Source organism: Mesoplodon mirus (genome assembly GCF_964341445.2).
Source record: "Mesoplodon mirus genome assembly, chromosome: 10".
Taxonomy (NCBI): domain Eukaryota; kingdom Metazoa; phylum Chordata; class Mammalia; order Artiodactyla; family Ziphiidae; genus Mesoplodon; species Mesoplodon mirus.
This window is the reverse complement of record NC_138986.1, coordinates 100,943,390-100,949,096: the sequence shown is the minus strand read 5'-3', so window position 1 is coordinate 100,949,096 and position 5,707 is coordinate 100,943,390.

Below are 5,707 nucleotides of genomic sequence, written 5' to 3'. Positions count from 1 at the left end.
AATGGTCTCCAGTTTCCCTGTGGATTATTGACATTTTAAACTCTGCACTTCAATTTTCCATCAATACGTGTAATTTTGTCACGGCTATTTCTGTACTTAAAGATGAGGAACTATATACTTGATTTCTTCATTTTTTCCCCATCTCTTTCCAAGGTACTGCATTTGATTGTGTCTTGCGACTGAGTGAAAAATGCTAGTCCTTGAGTCAGGACATTGGGCCCTTTAGCAAGTAACTCAACCTATCTGGGCTTCAGCTTCTGTATGTGCGATCAAGAGGCTTGGACTAGCTGACTTTTCAAATGCTGTGTTTCTTTGATTCACTCTCACTTACTGATCTGCTCCGTAAGAAGAGGGTCTGTTCTCATAAAGTAACAACAGTCTTTTCCTAACCTTGGGTTGGGCGGAGTTTATCTGTTCGTACTCAGTTTGTTAGTTATATTGCCTTCTACGTTTGCTTAGCTCTAAATAATTTATATGGCTCTTGTGACTATTTTTAGATCTTCTTTTTTTCTTATTTTCTTTTACAGTTTCTAATTTGTTATCGCCAGTGTAGAAGAGCCTGATTGACTTCTAAAATTTATTGATCTTGTATGTGTGTGCCTTGTTGAACCATCTTATTAGTTCCTGCTAGTTAATCTGTGGGTTCTTTTGGGTCTCCTAGATAAATGAGCATATTAAATGTAAATAATGTGTTCTTTGGATAAAGTTTATTTTCTTGCATCTCTATGTATAGAAGCAATATGTTGAATTGATTTAAATATTTAAATATTACATACCTGTTATCACAATCTAACATTCTTTATCTTATTTTCTTTCAATCAATATTATGTTTTCAAGATTTATCCACGTGAATCCATATAGATCTAGGTGTTTGATTTTTGACTGTTTGATATTATTTGATCACATGCATATAGCATCATTTATTTTCCATTCAAGCATTATTGGACAATTGGATTGTTTCCCTCCCTTCTCTAGAACAAACAACATTTCCTAGAATATCCCTGAAGATGTCTGACAGTCGAGAAGGGCCAGGCTGCCCGAAGGACTGCTACTTGCTTTTTGCCACGTTCCAACAGGCCGTCTCCAGCCAGCAATTTGAAGCACAGCTGACATGAGAACTGCCCCAAATGTGAAGATCTTAGGAGCTTCCTAGAAGGTGGGAGGTTAATGATAGGCATCCTGCTGGGATCCCAGGGGAGTCTGAGCTGGCCTGAAGCTCATCTTCCTCCTCCACCTCTCAAGAGAAATGTGGAGGAAAGAAGACTTCAAAAACTGTGAGCAGGCAGAGGGAGAGATATTGGGGGCCGAAGCTGTAACTGAGGTCTTGGAGTGGGCTGTGAGCACGCAGAGCCTCTAGAGAGCCAGGCTCTGCCTTCTGAGGACTTCTCCCCTAAGGCTGCTCATAATTCACGTGATACCAGCCATATAGAGCCGACTTGGCCCACACTGTCACAGAAAGCCTTATCAGAATCTCTTCTTCTTCATACACTCTGGTGTCTGTTACTTGGTTATTGCCTTTGGTGGTCCACTGATGTGAACCAGAGTCGCCGGGGGATGGAGGACACTAGTGACCCATCTTGCTCTGTGGCCTCAGTCCACAGCTTGAGTGTAAGGGAAGAGGCCAAATGAAGGTCAAGAAGGAAAGATGGAGTTTGAAGAGAAGACCTGAGTTAAGGGTGTCTTCTCAAGTCTTGATGACTGAAATGTAGCTCCAGTACCTGAAGTCTTGCTTGTTCTCAAGGCTGACCACGGGGCTGGGTGCACTCAGTGAAGGAACCGTATACACTTAGTATTTCCTTGCTTGCTCACACTTGCCCTCCTCTGATACACACTCTGCAAGACTGATATTCCCCTGAAACATCTTTCCACCTGCTACTGTCATCTCATGAACATTTGCTTCCCCTTCCTAGTGTCCCCCTAGAATGCCATTGCAGCCAATTCATAATTTGATAATCATGCTTCTTACCATAGTCTCAGCAACTTCTGATAAATTTTATTCACTTTATTCCATAGTCTTCACCCATCAATAATCTTCTTTAACTTCCTAGCTGCAGGTTAACCCATTTGGAGTCATTTCTTTTTCTTTCTCTTCTTTGACAAATCCTTTCTATCTTTTAAGGTCTTTTTCTTCTCTCTCTACCATCCTGCCTTCCTGAACTTCTTTTTTTTCCGTTTAAGTAACCTTTCAATCTCCTTCCCCAGTTTCCTCATAAACATTGAGAGTTTATTCCTCACACGTTAGACAGAGGTTTATGAATGCCCAGGCATAACGGACTCAGAATGAGTTGGCACCCCAGAGGTACCTGTCTTGCAGGGGAGCCACAGGTGAAGGGCTGTCTGCTGGACACATGTTTGCATGGAGTCAGGCTGAGTGGCCTCAGGGTGTTTGCCCTGCACTTGTGTGTGTTTCTCCCTAGTTGGTTTCCTTGTCCAGCCACCTGTGACCTCCCTCCATCCAGCCCAGGGAATCCTTCTCATCACAGTGGTAGGACGTTTGTCGCATTTTCCATCACATCCTTTCCCCAAAGTTTGGTTGTGAGTTGTTCCCATTCCAAAGACCTTTCCTCTTTGAAGAGAAAAGAGAAAATCTTTTCTCTCCTTTCCTCTCACTTCACTTCTGTTCTATTATCTCCTCCGTCCAGAATGGCTCACTGACTCACATGGGTGTAGATCCGAAGATGGCAAGAACTGCCAGCAATTCTGAGATAATAATACGGATGGATCAGGAAAACGTGAAAACCTTTATCCCGCCACATTAAAAAAAATTGCACTTCCTGTGTATTCAGAGTCTCAGTGTAGAAACACAAATGATAGAGAAATTGAATGACACTCAAGTTTTTCTTTCCTCCTTTCCTGATTTATTCTAATCCTCCATGCTAACATGATGAACTATTTGTTAGGTAAAGTTTCAGACATTTTCTACCCATGCACACTTTTCTTCTTTTCACATAAGAGTGTGAACTAGGTCACTTTCAACATGCTGTGATTCTGTGATGCACTGTCTCCCACCGAGTCATCCACTGATAAAGTCATCTGTTTCACGGAGAACTATTTCCAATAGCTAATAGCCAATGTCTGTGGAGTGCTTACTCTGTGTCGGTTTCTTGTAACTACTTTACAGATCATTTGTACAACGTACCCATGGACCAGGTACAATTATGACCCCCAAGAGACAGATAAGTGCAGATAAGTACAAATAAATAGAGAGGCCAAGTGACTTGCCCAAGACACTGGAGCAAATCAAAATCCATGCCTCTGTAATCATTTTGCTCTATTGCCTCTGTCTGGGAGGCTTGATGATTTGGCAACTAAAACCTTAAATATCATGTTCCATTTTTATATCTGTGACACAAGCGTGGGGCTGTGATATGGGGTAACTAACCTGACTACTTTTGAAAACCCTTATGCACCTGGATGAAAGTAAGCCAGGGACTGCAAGCTATAGATTTAAGGTTTCCTACCAACTTTTAAAAATAGCTTCTTGAATGCAATTTACGTAGTGTCAAGTCTAGGATGTAGTCCAAATAGTAACAGAAAAATGGAGATATGTAGAAAAATACTTAAAGTTGACAAGTATTGGGAGTGTAGTATTTTGGGGGCCAGTGTGTAGACCACAGGAAAACTTGCTGTTTCCATCCCAAAGGGAAGAGCCCTACGTTGCAACTGCCAAGGTCCCTGGGGCAGCAAGTGTGCTCACTGCTTAGTAAAGAAGCATCCTCAGTTTGATAGAATCATATGGGAGCCTTACATTTGGTTAGCAGTTCTACATTCTTGATGTAATAATATTTTCAGGGTGTGGGAGGGTATCAAGCTCTGAAAATACCCTTGGAGAGATTTGCTTATTAAGTTTGGCTCTTTCAATCTCCCTACTACTTCTTGACTAAACACCAGGCGGTTTCCTTCACTTTTCAGAACCATGTTGTTTTTTCCCTTGTCTAATGAACTTTGAAATACTTTTGGATGAGCTATTAAGTTTGGGCAAAAACAAACATCTCTTTAAACTAAGGAAGATAATAACAATGACAAGTAGAAAAAGCTCTAAAACAGAGAATATCCTCCATTCTAGCCAATGACTGGGAGTGGAAGGTTCGTGCTCGCTGTCCAGGACATAGAAATAAAAGCTGAGGAGGCGCTGAGGCGTCTCCTGGATCTCTATGAGCCTCCATCATTTCTGAAGGGTAGGGTTGACAGATAAAATAGAGGCTGTTTAGTTAAATATGAATGTCAGAAAAACAACAAGTATATTTTTAAGATAAGTATGCCCCAAATAGTTCATAGGATCTACTTATACTAAAAATAATGACTTATTATTCATGTGAAGTTCAAGTTTAACTGAGTATCCTGTACTTTTAGTTACTAAATCTGACAGCCCTACTGATGATCCACAATGGAGGCAGTTGAGGAGCGGTACATGCTGGCTCTCGGACAGTCAGAAATGGCTTCAGCAGATCCAGGTACAGTATGAAATTCTTTTTGGATGTAGCTCAGAAGCCATGGCCAGCCCTTGACTGCAAGTACTGCCTCGGGTTTCCCTGAGGTGGGGTAAACCTTCCTCTTAATGGCCTTTTGGTAAGTCTGGAAGACCATACCCAAGGGGAGCCCCAAAGTCAGTTTCATCCTCACAACCATGTTTCCAATTCCTGGAATTGGCTGCATGTGACTCACAAGAGCTGAGGAGGTTTGTGGAAATTGGGAGTGTCATAGCTTGAACCCTTTGTAGGTAAAGTTTTGCTGTTGTGAGAGTTTTAACAGGAGCAATGTGAAAGACTCCAGGTCCCCAGGTAGATAGAAATAATCCTGTTCTACCTGTGTGTATGTGACAAGTCTCTAATAGTTCAGAGAGCAAGTATCTGGTCTTAGAAAGACTGATCCAAGCTTGGATGTTTCTGGTGACAAGGCAAGGTCCTGAGTTTCAAGTTCACCTTTTATGGTTGAGGAGACAATAAGGTGGTCAGAAGGGAAATCATGGAGGAGACCTTGGCTTCATCCATTGTGCAGGCTTGTATATGTGTTTCTATGTAGATTGTGTTTCAAACGTGGAGCTTGTTTACAACTATGAACATTCTCCGATGTGCTTTTTGGACCCTCATTCCCAGAGCGTGAGCAGTGCCGAGGCTCTAGAAAAGCCATGGATATTCTGAGCTGTCAGTGGCATTTCCCAGGTACTGTTGCCTTGTGCCGCTCCTTGAAATGTCCAAAGGGATTATCATCTGTCTTGTGGCGGGTCCTAGCATTGTGAAAGGTAGTTGCTGCACCAGGCTCAGAGGATTTCGGATGTGGTGGGAGGAGTAGTAGTACTACGACTATAAATTGTATCACAGCATATCTATTCCATCTTGAGAGTGGGGTTGGGGGGTTATGAAGGGGGGCTTTTATTGTACTTTTATACATTGTACCCTTGAAACTAATTCAATTTTTTTAAATTAATTAATTTATGTTGGGCTGCATTGGGTCTTTGTTGCTGCTAGCGGGCATTCTCTAGTTGCAGTGAGCGGGGGCTCCTCTTGGCTGTGGTGCACGGGCTTCTCATTGCAGTGGCTTTTCTTGTTGTGGGGCATGGGCTCTAGGCACGCAGGCTTCCGTAGTTGTGGCACGTGGGCCCATTAGTTGTGACAAATGGGCTCTAGAGCGCAGGCTCAGTAGTTGTGGCGTGCGGGCTTAGTTACTCCGTGGCACGTGGGATCTTCCCAGACCAGGGCTCGAACCC